The following is a 14,444-nucleotide window of genomic DNA, read 5'->3' as shown; positions in this document are numbered from 1 at the left end:
ACCCTCCCCTGCTCGTGCTCTGTCTCTGTCTCTCTCTCAAAAATAAAAATAAACATTAAAAAAAATTAAGAAATTTATACAAGTTTAAGAAGCATTATATTACATCTTATCTATTTTTTCTCACTGAAACTATTACATTATATTTTAATTGTTATTAAAGTGGTAAATGCATTCACCATAGGAGATACTGAAAAATTAAAAAGAAATTAGAAGTCAACTCAGATCCATACATTTTATTATTTATTTTTAATGTTTATTTATTTTTGAGAGACAGAGAGAGAGTGCGAGCAGGGGAGAGGCAGAGAGAGGGAGGCACAGAATCTGAAGCAGGCTCCAGGCTCTGAGCTGTCAGCATACAGCCCGAGGTGGGGCTTGAACTCACAAACGATGAGATGGTGACCTGAGCCAAAGTCAGACGCTTACCTGACTGAGCCATCCAGGCACCCCAACTTAGATTCATATATTTAGGGATAACCACTGCTAGCATGATGATGTCTCGTTTAGTTAATATCTCATAAACATATTCTTGCTACAAAATATTATGACATAACATTATATTTAAGGATTATATACTGTATCATTGTATGAGTCTAGCATCTTTTAGTTAACCAATCTCCTATTTTTGGACATTTACTTTTTTTAACTATTCATTATTGAAAACAATGCAGCAATTACCCTTGAAGGCAAATCTTTGTGTACATTCATAATTATTTCCTTAAGATAATTTCTTAAAAGTAGAACTTCAGGACCAAAGGATAGGCAAAGCATTAGGACTTTTTTCTTTCTGGAAAAATTTTACCAATACTTTAAGGCCCAACAGCGAAATGAGAGTTACTCTACCCCCTGCCAACATTGAGTGTTATCAATCAATGTCCAAGTAATTATCAATTCTATAGGAGAAAAATAATATTTTGCTCTATTTTTCATTGTTTAAAGTCACTATGAGGCCAGACATCTTTTCATAGTTTATCAGCCATTTGTATTTCTCTTTTCATTACATTTTGAGAAGCAAAATTTTAAACAATTTTTCATTCAGTCTAAGCAATACCAAATATCTTGATGATAGATTAACAAAAAAGTTTCAGATATTTTTTCCTGGAGTCCTTCTCCTTTATTTAGATGACAAGCCGTAGAATTTTAAGGTTGAAGGGTACCTTAATGTTTGACACATACCTGTGTAGCTTTGGTAACTTGGTGGGTTTTTCTGCTCTGAATGGACATGCACATGATGGGCACTAAATTAATGGAGAAATGTGAAATGAATGACTAATAAGACCTTTTTCTGACCTCACTGAGAACTAAAATGTTGAGTTGTCAGGTTATTTGTGGCTACAAAAATAATACTGGCAAATAGTCTGGGGCTATCAAATTCAGTTCCGTCTGTAATTGAATTAGAGACCCACATCCTTTTCTCCAAGGAGATTGGTGTACCAAACACTGCCTTTGACAGTGTTTAGTATTACACAAGATTTCAGCCAATGAACAAAGTTTCTATTTATGGAAAATGTCAAGGGTGATAAGCATGAAAGAGTAGTAATATCATTATTTTCTATCTAACTTACTTAATAATTGGATATGAACAGTGAGAAAATTTCTGCCAAACAAATACAAATGTTCTGTCCTAATAAATTGAGTTAAAGTTTCAAAGGTTTGTGGAATCCTAAAAATCCAAAACCAATGCAAAACGAACACTTCAGATGGGGCAATTATAGGTAGAAAGTCCCATGGAAATGTGCACAGGTTTTATGTCAAAAAGAAAAGCATTCTTGAACAGCTAGTCCTCCCCTGCATGGGGCTGGTGTATTTTTGAGAATTTGCATATTGTCACTTCCAAAAGGAATATTTTGTGGTCTCTTCCAGTTGCTTCCATCCCTGCATGCTCACGTGCACGTGCGCACACTTGTTCCAGGATTGTAGTTCCTGGACTCTGAATTCCTCAGCGTCACAGAGTTTGCATGTCCCATCTACAACCCTGAGTCTGGCATAGCCCAGTTGCTCACCAAATGTGCATGATGGAATGAAAAAACAAACCTGCCAAAGCATACCAGAATAAAGGGTTCAGGTAGGTGATTCTGTCATTACCATCTCCAATGTCAGATGAGAAGACAGGCTGGTGAAAGTTGAGACTTGTTCAAGATTGTACTGTTGGTGACAGAGCCAAGACCTGAACTCAGATCTCCTGTTCCTAGAATTAGGTTCTCTCAACAGAAGAAGAAAATGAACTTACGCATCTTTAAACCTCTATATCCATATCATAAATGTGAATTTATTAGTATTGGCAAGGTTATTTTTCATTCTATATTTATTAATACTTGTCTCATTTCCCAAATAATTCAAAACATCCGATGGATGTACAATGAGAGAGAAAAAGAGAAAGAAAGAGAGAGCTGGAAAGACTAAAGATCACATACTGGGAAAATATACTCTAGAAGTATAATAAGTAACACTTAGTGAGTACTGTATGCCAGATATTGTTCTAAGTGCTTTACATAAATTAACTCATTTAATACAAACAATGACTCTGTGAGGTGGGTACTTACTATTATCCCAACTTTACAATCATAGGAAATGAAGCACAGAGAATTCCAGTAACTTTCTCAGGTCACAGAGCTAATATGCAGCGAAGCCTGCATGTAAACCTAAGTAGTTGTGGGCCTGATACTTAATGCATGCTACTATTCTTCCTTCTAAATATATCCTTGGGATCTGTACTGCTCTAACTACCGTCTCCAGATCCAGGCCCTGAGAAGCTATGCCCCTGAATCTACCCTCACACTTGGTTCCTTTTTGCAGACTGATTATGCTCCCACTTTGGTAAATAACTATGTATTAAGATCAGCATTTGATAAGATTTTTTAAGTTGTTCTCAGGAGGAGATTTGACCCATGTTAAGTCTAGACTCCAATTTTGAGTTCCCTTATTTATTAGTTGTGTGATCTTGGGCGAAGCACCTAGCTACTTTGTGCCTCAGTTTCCCCACTTGTCAGATTTGGACAATAATAATAACTATCACATGATCAGTGTGAGCATGAACTCACCATGGATAAAAAGCACTTAGCGCAGTACCTGGTGCATAGTAATAATCGATGTCAGCTATTATTATTGTTATGAGAAAATACAGTACTTTTTGATCTTTCCACTTAGGCCCCAGAAGTTACATTCTTGGAGAAGAATTTGAATCCTCAGGACTAAGAAAATAAAATCTGGCCCAGGTAATATACCCACTAACTGTTTGTAGCTTAGTATTAATTGAATCCTAGCTTTTGGTTCAACTGCTTGGCCTAAATTGGTAACTTTAGCTCAACCAGACTCAGGTATAATAGGTCTTTTGAATTTTTATATCTACAGGCTTTCTATATTAGTTTCTTGTTTAAAAACTTTCAAGTATAATGCTAATCATAGAAAGTAGAAACTCCAGAAATGTATAAAGGGAAAAATGTCTGTCAGTCATAATCTCATTTTCTAACAATGGTAAGAATTAAATAAGACAGGGGCGCCTGGGTAGCTCAGTCGGTTGAGCGGCCGACTTCAGCTCAGGTCATGATCTCGAGGTCTGTGAGTTCGAGCCCCGCGTTGGGCTCTGTGCTGACAGCTCAGAGCCTGGAGCCTGTTTCAGATTCTGTGTCTCCCTCTCTCTGACCCTGCCCTGTTCATGCTCTGTCTCTCCCTGTCTCAAAAATAAATAAAAAACGTTAAAAAAAATAAAAAAAAAAAAGAATTAAATAAGACATAATTCCTGGTTGTGGCACAGTGTCATTGACTCATCTTTAATTAAAGATTGGCCATCTTTAATTTTGTTTATTCCTCATTATATAACATAGTGACTAGCAAAAGACCCATTGCCCTGCCCAGGAAGAAGACTGTTAGCAGTAACTGACCTCTATCTATTTGTTTTTTCCCTATTCCCCATGACCCTGTGCCCTCCTGCCAGAGAGGAATTTATTGTCCCAATTAATTGTCCCAAATTTTGTGTTTATTACCGTTTCTTAATTTCATCAGGCGCATGCATATACACATGCAAAAACACATGCACATGTATATGAATGTGTGCCTAAATAGAATAATGTTTGGTTAGCTTGTTTTGATACATTATTTCTATCAAGACATATTATTAAGATTCACCCATGTTGGCTTATGTGGCTAAAGCTCATTCATGGAAAACATTTTTATAATATTTTATCATGGGCTGGATACCACAACTTATTTATCCTTTCTCTTGATACATGTGAATGGGCCTTTGGAGATATATTTCTTTTAAAAGGATATGCATTTTTTAATGTTAAGACCAAATGCCAAACGCAATTTTGCTTCTGCCTTCTGCCTGTTTCTGCACTTACCGTTATATTTAAAATTTTTCTCATTTCATTATAAATTTTAGAAATAATAACATCTCATTCAGTGGATATATCATAATTCACTTAACCATCTTGTTGTGATTAGACATTTAGATTGTATCTCATCTCAACTAGCACAATTACCATATAAACAAACATTATTGAATACAAATACGGTTTTTGAATTTTGTGTTATTTCCTGAAAATGACTTCCAGAAGCGGAAGCACTCGGTCAAATACCCAAACATTGTAGGGCTCTTGTATATACAGCCAAATCAGTTTGCAGAGCATTGGACTCATTAACACCCTACCCGCAATGATTCAGAGTGCTGTAGAAATGTCAACTGAGAGTCTGGATATTCATTCAAATCACTATGTTGTACACCTGAAACTAATATAACATTATATATCTACCATACTTGATTATATATTATATATTATTATATATATAATATTATATATTATATATCAACTATACTTGATTATATATTATATATCATTATATATATAATATTACATATTATATATCAACTATATCTACTATGTCAATATACTATTATTTGGAATCATTCAGATAAATTGGCAACATTTTTAATTTTTCTTTCTGGACATCTGTTCTGTTTGAGTAGAGCTAGAATTAAGCCAACATGCTGCCACATGCAAATTGTTTTGTTTTGGGAATTCTTGTGTTTTATGCTTTGCATTTGCCATAAATTAGCCTCCTTTTCCCTTTATGTATTTCAGGTTGTTGTGTTCTTGAAGTCATTCTTTGGTTTATTTGGCATAATGAAATCTATAACGTCTCGTCTTTAAATAACTAACTTCACTGAAACCCTTGTCAGCTTTAATAGGATTCAGGTGAGGGAATTTTTGTTTCCTTGGCATTGGAATTCCAACTCTTCTGTAGATTATTTAAAAAGCATCTCAGTCTCCATTGCAGTGCCAACCAATATAAACACAATTGTGCCAGCATTTATGGGTGTCATTTTCTCTCCTGGAGGAAATCATAATGAATTCAATATGACGTTTATTATTGTCTCTGTCTGTATGCAAGAATTGATAAAAATCATTTGGTTTCATTACATCTAAACTCAATAACAATAAAGTGGATAAACAGTGGTTAGAAAAGCCCGGTGGCCAAAGCATAATAGAAGCTTTTTTGGCCCAGATGGGTTGTAGCACAATACTCCATACACATTTTAAAAGAAGATGTTAGTTCAGAGAAGGGTCAAAGTCATTCTACAAACATACAAAAGACATTAAAAATATTGGTCTCCAGCTAGGTAAAGCCAAAGGATCTTGACTCCAAATCAACCTCAAGTTTTTTGTCTCGTTCATGAGTGTTAGACCACAATTTATAGAGTTTATCTTTTTTCTATTGGTATCTTTCCCACAGACACACTTTTCATTTTTGTGCTATGTTTTCATCCACCCTCAGTTTAGGTTTGAGTGCTGCTTGTATTTAATTTTACAGGAAAAAGAGTTTTTTGGAAATAAAGGTATAAAATCATCCTGCAGTTTATGTCATGTATCAGGCCATTTTTACTGAATTGTTTTTACTTCCTTTTAAAATATCATGAGAGTTACCATTGCCTAACTTTTCCAAGGAGGAACATATGGACTATCAATGGCTTTCCTTTCTGTGCCTAAATGTCCCCATCTATTAAATGAGGATTAAAAATGGGGCACCTGGGTGGCTCAGTTGGTTAAGCCTCTGACTTCAGCTCAGGTCATGATCTCACGGTTCATGAGTTGGAGCCCCACATAGGTCTCTGCGCTGACGACTTGGAGCCTGGATCCTGCTTCAGATTCTGTGTCTCCCTCTCTCTCTCTCTCTCTCTGCCCCTCCCCTGCTTGTACTCTCTCTCTCTCAGAAATCATAAGTGAATAAACTTAAAAAAAAAAAAAACAGCACCACTTCAGGGGCATCTGGCTGGCTTAGTTGGTAGAGCATGAGGCTCTTAATCTTGAGATCACAAGTTCAAGCCCCATGGTGGACATAGAGCTTACTTTGAAAATAAAACAACACAAGGAAACAGTACTGCTTCATGTAGCTAAGGTTAAATGAGCCAGGCAAAATCCTTTGTATAATGATGGGCCCAGAGAAAATGTTATATAAGAATTAATATTTTTATTTCTATTCACTCTAATACAAATATTTATGCTAATGAAATCTCCGGTAGACTCTAAACACCTGTCCAACTACTGAGAATCAATTAAGAAAATAATACCGACTGGAGGCACAAAATAACCATTATTGACCCTTGGTTTAGTAAACATTAATTTGAGGGCTGTGCTAAGCAAAGAAAAATATTAAATAAATGAATGCACTTCCAGGTCAGAAGATTTTGAGCAAAAACAGTGCAAGCTACAGACATGTGTGCATTTTGCTAAAAGGACAGCCTCCTCTATTTTGGAAGATTTTTCTGTCTGATGGAGTTGTCTGCTCATAAGGATCCTTGAGGAGGGAATGTCGGAGGTATGTGTATGCTCCACACAGCATCTACCATCCCTCCTCTTCCTAATGCAACCTGGAAAGTGGGCTGCCAAGTCCTCAGGAGGGGCCAGCTCTTCCGTTGTCCCAGGAGGTGAATCTTGATTCCATTCCCCACCCTGGTGAGTGGTTTAGAAACAGGTGAATCATTCCATTCTTGCTAATGCCACGCGGTAACCAGGGCACAGGGGTGCACGAGCGCCTGGCTCTGGGGGTCCCAAACAGATCAGGTTCAGCCACTCGCTGCTGACAGACACCAAAAGTATGATGTGGAGTGGTGGTGAAACAAGAGGGAATTTATTTCAGTGAGGCCAACACTGAGAAGACAGAGGACTAGCATATCAAAGACAGTCTCCAATGTGCTGAAAATGCTTCCAGGTTTATATATGGAAGACATGGGACAAAGGTCAGTGGGTACATGCAGGTGGATGGTAAAGGTTAGGCTGATCATTGTCTTGGGGCCAATCATGTGGGGTCTTGCCAATGTCAGAGCAGTCCTTAGTACTTGAGGGTTCCTGTCACAGCATGATTTGCCTGCAGGGTCTTTTGCCTGAGTTAAGAGATAAGCTGGAAAGAGGAACTTAATCAGTTAGAAAGTACAGGCTGAGGGCAAAATGGAGGTAGTTGAAGTCCTCTTTTAACACGAGACAAGGTCTACTAGGGGACTTCTGGGAGAATGTTCCTGGAACTTAAAAAGGGTTGCATGAAGGAAATGATTTCATCTTTCAACCTTTGGACATTAATGTGTAAGGGTGTAGGGATTAGAACCACAGCAACCCTTTGACCATGAGTGGATTAATCTGAAGAGATAAACCTTCATGCTGAGAATGGGGGAGCAGGAATTTGGAAAAGAACATGGATCCCTGATGATGTCATTGAGCTGCTGAATTAACCAACCTATAACACCTTCACTCTGTTACTCTGTGTTTTTTGAATTATTTTTAAAATTTTTTAAATGTTCATTTATTTTGAGAGAGAGAGAGTGAGTGGGGGAGAGGGAGAGAGAATCCCAAGCAGGTTCCACCCTCAGTGCAGAGCCCAACACGGGGTTTGACCTCATAATCATAAGATCACAACCTAAGCTGATATCAAGAGTCAGTGCTTAGCAAACTGAATCACCCAGGCACCCCTCTATTACTCTGTTTTAATATGTGAGACCTTAGATCTCTTAACTATTTAAGCCAGTTTCAGTTGAGGCTTCTGTTACTTGCAGCAAAAAACATCCAAAGTAACACAGAGGAACATACATGTAAGACATGAGGTACATGTCTTACGTGGCTCGGCAGAAATACTAGTTTCTTATTGCTGGTATAACACATTTCCACAAACTTTGGCTTTCAACAACACAAATTTATTCTCTTACAGCTCTAGAGGTCAGAAGTCCAAATTCAAGCTGTTGGCAGGGCCAAGTTCCTTCTGGAGGTTTAGGAGAGAAGTAGTTTCCTTGCCTTCTTTGGCTTCTAGGATGTCCTACATTCCTTGGCCATGGCCCCGTCTTCCCATCACTGGAGTCTCTTGCTTCCAAGAGCACATCTCCCGCTACTGACTTGGCTGTCCTTCTGCCTTCTTATAGGGACACTAGACCTCACTGGATAGTCCAGGATAATCTTCCCATCCCCTCATAAGATAGAAATCTAAGACCCCTATCTTAATCACATCTACAAAGTTCATTGTGCCTTATAAGGTAGCATAGTCACAGGTTCTGGGGATGACGACATTAACATCGTTGGGGAGAGGGTCATTATTCAGCCTACCACATCAGGTAAACTGAGCCAACCCGGGAGAGTGGCCATCACAGCCAGATCACCGTATGTACCTCTGGAGGGAACAGCATGATGAAGACATTGTTAAACTGCCATTATTGTCTCCTTTATTTTCTGAGTCTCAGCCAAAATCTTTCTCTTTGCAAGTGATTGTACCTTAATTCCTAATCAGTAGCCCTAACTTAGCCCAGAATGATCAATCCTTCTTGCTTCATCTCCGTAATAATGACATTTGACATTTAAAGTGAGCCGTTATTCTATGTACTATTTTAAGAACTTTATCTGCACTAAAGAAATTAATCATCATAAACCTCTGTAATTGTTGCTACTTATATACCCATTTTATAGATGAGCAAATTCGACTTCATTTGTGTCAATTCACGCAGCTTACTATGAGTGCTTATTTTTGCGGCTTATGTAGGAGCCTGTGATGTGGTTTCTCTTCCAGAAATAGAAAATAAATTCAAGTTCTTACCACTGAGGACCAGTTAGGATGATTTTAGTTGCAATTTTCACCATATCCATGGGGGTTAAACAACTAAGAGTTTATTCTCTCCCAAAAAGAAGCCCAGAGTTAGGATTGCAGGGTGGGTTAATTCAGCTGCTCAGTCATGTCAAGTTTCCTTTTATTAGGGAGGAAAGCCTCTTTCCAAAGCCCCTAAGCAGTGTTTCTCTTTTGGTTTGATCCCTGCGCTAGTCACTGGCCAAGAGGAATGGCCCATCATGACTCATGCTTGGGCCTCAGCCTAACTGCTGTGAGCACATTGCTGCCTGATCCCTGAATGAGACCAGGGGTCTATTAGCAAAGAGAGAAGAGAAGGAGCCAAGGGGGCACACACACCATAGAAAGTAGCATGGAAGCTAAAACCTACGAAACAACCCTATAACTGATCTCAAGGTATCTCCTGCCACTTGGAACAAAGAGGACCTGGGCCCATTCATTGCTTTGATCCAAAGCAGACTTTAGAGTTACTCTTCGGCTGGGACTAGTGTGGTAGTACATATAAGTCAGGGGGCATGCTGTCACCCAATTGAACAGTATCATTGGAAGCAGTGTTTGACTCCCTCCTTGTCAATGCAACTCAAAGGGTCCATGTAGTAAACAGTTCTAGTAACTTGGAAGACAGTATTATTTTCCTAAGGAAGGAAAATTTCTCATCATGGACCAAATATGCACTATTTCAGATAGGGACCTTTCATATTCACTGAATAATTTTTTTGAAGTTACCTTCTACAATTTCCCCTCACATAACCTATTTCACCAACAGTAAAGCACATGATACCTCATTTATCTTCCTGTAGCAGAGCAGAGCTGAGTCAAACCTTCACTGCCAAGCAGGCTCCGGGGGCCGAGCCAGAGTCTGTGCTCAGCAAGCTCAGGCCTCCCGTCCCCACAGTACCAGCTCCTGTCAGGATCCGACTCTGGACCTTTAGCTCATATGTCATAGTTAGTGAACAACCTATTCCTGTATCAATGTCCCTGTTGCTATTGAACCACATTCACGTTCATTTCTTCAGAAAAGGAGGATTGTTCAGCCTGGAGTTTCCATCATATGGACGTGCATATTGAAGCCATGTGTCCCGTCTTACTGTCTGCACATCCCAACAAAGCTAAGAGCAGCCACTTCACCATTAATCAGCAATCAGATGAAGAGCTGACTTCGGAAGAGAACTTCTCTTGCTACTGTGACCTGCCTCACACTCTGGCACACTGAAGGACAGGTGGGCAGGAATCGGTTGGCCTGTTCAAAACAGCAAATGATGCAAGTGGCAGGACACGTCTTGCTTTGCCTTTGACTTGCATCACGGTGTCTCTTTTCTCCACTGTGTTTTTTTTTTTTTTTTTTCCTGTGCGGATCAAAGTCTCAGGAGTAATTACCCCTCAGTAAGCTCAGTAGTGCCCTTTGTACAGGTGGGGTCCTCGTCATTTGAGCCAGAGGATGGTTAACGTGTACATATAACATTACACAGAGTCCAATACTTTTCTGATAACTCCTACAAATTGTCTTTAAAAATTTTTTAATGTTTATTTATTTATTTTTTAATTTTTTTTAACGTTTATTTATTTTTGAGACAGAGAGACACAGCATGAACGGGGGAGGGGCAGAAAGAGAGGGAGACACAGAATCGGAAACAGGCTCCAGGCTCTGAGCCATCAGCCCAGAGCCCGACGCGGGGCTCGAACTCGGGGACCGCGAGATCGTGACCTGAGCTGAAGTCGGACGCTTAACCGACTGAGCCACCCAGGCGCCCCTAATGTTTATTTATTTTTGAGAGAGAGAGAGGGACAGAGTGCGAGCAGGGGAGGGGCAGAGAGAGAGAGAGGGAGACACAGAATCTGAGATGTCAGCACAGAGTCTGAGGTGGGGCTCAAACTCACAAACTGCAAAATGATGACGTGAGCCGAAGTCGGATGCTTAACTGACTGAGCCACCCAGGCGCCCCTCCTAGTCAATTGTCTTGTGGGTCAGCAAAGCCAAGGATGAGGTTAAATGGGAAGGATTGGTTTGGGGCTTTTTGGCCTGTTGAGTTGCACGGATGCCCCCATAGGTCACCTCTCTAGCCTGTGGAGCAGTGACAGTGCAATGTGTTGCACACCTTGGAGTTGCCTTCATTCTTTCCACCAGGACTTGGCCAAAACACTCAGGCACTAGAGCATCTGGGAACGGCCTTCTCTGTCCCGGTCATCTATGTAGAAAGCTAAGGCAGATACTGGAAATGGTCTATTTTCTCTCCATTTCTGACACCCCTCTTGCTTCTGTAAGTATTGCTTTGCAATTGTCCTCACTGCCTTGCAAATCACTCAGAGCCCTGCCGGCAGATCTGAGATAATATCTCTAATTGAAAGTGAGAGGTTGTCTGATTTGCCTAGTTTAGGATGAGTCACTTGTATGTTTGAGAAGTGAAGTCCCAGATTCTGTTATTGATACTGGAAACTGTACAGAAGGATTGAGTCTGGAGTTTAGAACACACATCATGAATCTCACACCAGTGATGCTCTGGCTGTTCAGAGGGATGGAACAAGAAACAAATCTCTAAGGTGGAGGTTTTTGTGAAAAGTCTCAGATTTTATTAGAGAGGTCTTTTGAGTACATAACATATTGAACTTTAATATTATGGACTTGAAAGAAAATATTTCCTTTGGAGTAGGAAGCCTCTGTTATGTTTTGGAAGAATTTTCCAGTAAATCATCTAACAGCTGCTTTACTGTACAGGCCTTGAAATTTTATCCTTTCATTGGTTACATACGCTTTTGCCTTTGGAAACTTCACATGCTTCTCTTTACCAGTAATATTTTGTTCCCAAAATATCAGCTCCCAGGGAGGATTTCATAAAGGCTGACCCAACAAGAAATGTTTTTGAGCAAACCTTCTGGATATCTTTGGCTAGGTACCATGCTCTATGTAAGTACACTCTATGTAAGATTATTACTTAAAATCCAAAAAGCCAGCCTACAGAGATAATGGGTTTGTGGCAAAAGAACATTCTAACCATCTCTTAACATAAAGGCATCTTGTATCTGTGAGTGTGGCAACAGTGATTATACTGGGTGCTAGTAGGGGTGTAACGTGAGGGGGCCTGTGTGTGTGTTGCAGTGGGAAGGTGTGATGGCACAAAGCCCTAGCAGAAATATGACCAGTGGCAATTCTCCCCTTCAGGTGGCAGATGGAAGATGGCCTTGACTGAGAGGGAGACACTAAATAAATACCTCCAAAAGGGAATAGAAAGAGAATAGCTTGCTTGGTGCCACATTATTGAAATAAGCTTGCAATTCTCAAAGTTTGTTGCACATGAGGGTCACCTGGAAGGTACATGCTCCAGAATAGAGTCATGATGTGTTGATTTCTAGAAAGGGTCTGCTGGCTAGTGACGATTGAAAAACAGAAAAAAAAAAAAAAATGAGGCTGGAAACTCACCAAGCATGACTTCAGTTTGTGGAGCAGAGTTATTGAAGTCCTTTAATGGAGGAAGATTCCCCACAGACAGCGTAAGAACAAAGTGGGGCTGGAGAGGGGAGAGCAACAAGCTTTGCTCTAACAGGCCCCTCTGACACTGACGGTTCTTATGGGGTGGAAATAGAGGCGGGCACGTGGCTTCAAGTGTGGTTGGTCAGTGGAAGAGTTTTCAAGGAGATTTTTCAGTGGCAATTTGAAGAGAATAAAAACAGGAGAGGAGCCCATTAAAACTTTGGCAGTACATGAAAAATTTGCAAATCATTGGTGAACCTGGGTTCAATTTTGGCTCATCTATTGACCTTGATCCAGAATAACCCCTCATTTTTGAAATTCTATGCATTGCATATTAAGAGGTTAATAAATAAAATAGCTCTTTCTTACTTACATTTCCAGTGAGCCAGTCAGATCAATGGAGATAAAAAATATCAGTGTGTGGGGGGCCCTGGGTGGCTCAGTTGGATGAACATCTGACTTTGGCTCAGGTCATGATCTCATGGTTCATGAGTTCAAGCCCCACATCAGCCTCACTGCTGTCAGCACAGAGCCTGCTCCAGATCCTCTGTCCCCCCTTCTCTCTGCCCCTTCCCCACTTGTACCGTCTCTCTCAAAAATAAATAAATCTTTAAAAAACATATATCAGCATGATTACTGACAGCAATTACATTGGAGGGTACGAGTAAGTGGTTAAATAGGCTTGCTAAGATTCTGCGCCCTTCTTCTTGGCCTTGATTCAGCCCAGCTGAGGGAAACTTGCATTTGCAAAGTGCACTCTTACCCATGATCCTTGTGTCACATTAGTTCAGGCATGGAGGGAAGAAAAGAGCAAATTCCTAGTAGTTACTCATTTAAACATTGTTTAATAGAGAAGCTCTCCTCAAGTGAAACCGATGGATTTAATCCACTGGTGAAACAATAGGATAAGAGTTACCCATCTAAGTGGTGCTCTTCTGTTTTAAAAAATCTGTACGTTTTAACACGATGGCACAAGTAGAAAATTATATGATTCATACATGACGGTAGGAAAAAGTGTATGAGTCTGTTTGAAGTTGGAGAAGCAATGAGCTTAAGGGCTCTGGGCTTCACAAGACTTTACAACCTTGGTTCACCTGTAACCCATTTGTGGCACACAGTTGTGCACTGGTGTGGGATCCAGGCAGACAGGCCTAAAGGATCTGCCACCTATTTCGTTACTATATTTTCTGAGGAAATCATAAGATTTTTCTCCCTTTAATTTGTTAATCTGTATGGTCTCTTTCCAATAACGATTTCCTCTCTGATACCAACTAGGTGTCCTACAATTCAATTTAATCCTGCCACTAACTACCCTGAATTAGCACAGACCCCATAGGTTAAGGGCTCAGTGCCACAAGACTGTCCTCTCACTTCAGGTCCTGGTCACAAATCGCTGGGGTCCCCATAAGGCTGGCCAACTGGCTATAAATATAAGACTTCCCGTGACCACCCCCCTCCCAGGTTTGATCATTTGATGGAATGATTCATAGAACTCAGGAAAGCTCTGTAATTATGATCACCGTTTTATGATAAAGGACACGACTCGGGAATAGCCAAATGGAAGAAATGCATGCGACAAGGTAATAGGAGGCGGAGCAGGGCAGGCACAGAACTTGCATGTGCTCTCCTGGCACACCACCATCCCAGCACACTGATATTGTCACCCACCTGGTTGCTGCCCAGGCCTCGCTGTTTAAGAATGTTTTATCCAGGTTTCAGTAGGTAGGCATGATTGATTCACTCATTGAACATTGCGATTGAACCATCTCCAATCCCCCTGCCTTCCCCTCCTCAAATGTCAAGGGCTGGGACTGAAACTTCCAAACCTCTAATCCTACGCTTGGTCTTTCTGGTGATCAGCTTTTATCCTGAAGGTTTGGTAGAA

At 40.2% G+C, this 14,444-nt stretch overlaps 1 long non-coding RNA gene across 1 annotated transcript; it reads left to right on the top strand.

Annotated features, from left to right (window-relative positions):
* Nucleotides 1-386: 386 nt before the first annotated feature.
* On the top strand, nucleotides 387-5,296 carry LOC123379404. Its single transcript, XR_006583786.1, has 3 exons — nucleotides 387-2,062; nucleotides 3,145-3,212; nucleotides 5,079-5,296. It is a non-coding gene; the product is annotated as an uncharacterized LOC123379404 (long non-coding RNA).
* The last annotated feature ends 9,148 nt before the right edge of the window (nucleotides 5,297-14,444 follow it).

Source organism: Felis catus, chromosome C1 (genome assembly GCF_018350175.1).
Source record: "Felis catus isolate Fca126 chromosome C1, F.catus_Fca126_mat1.0, whole genome shotgun sequence".
NCBI classification, from domain to species: Eukaryota; Metazoa; Chordata; class Mammalia; order Carnivora; family Felidae; genus Felis; species Felis catus.
The sequence above is the reverse complement of the archived record's forward strand: the minus strand, read 5'-3'. Positions and strand labels throughout refer to the sequence as shown.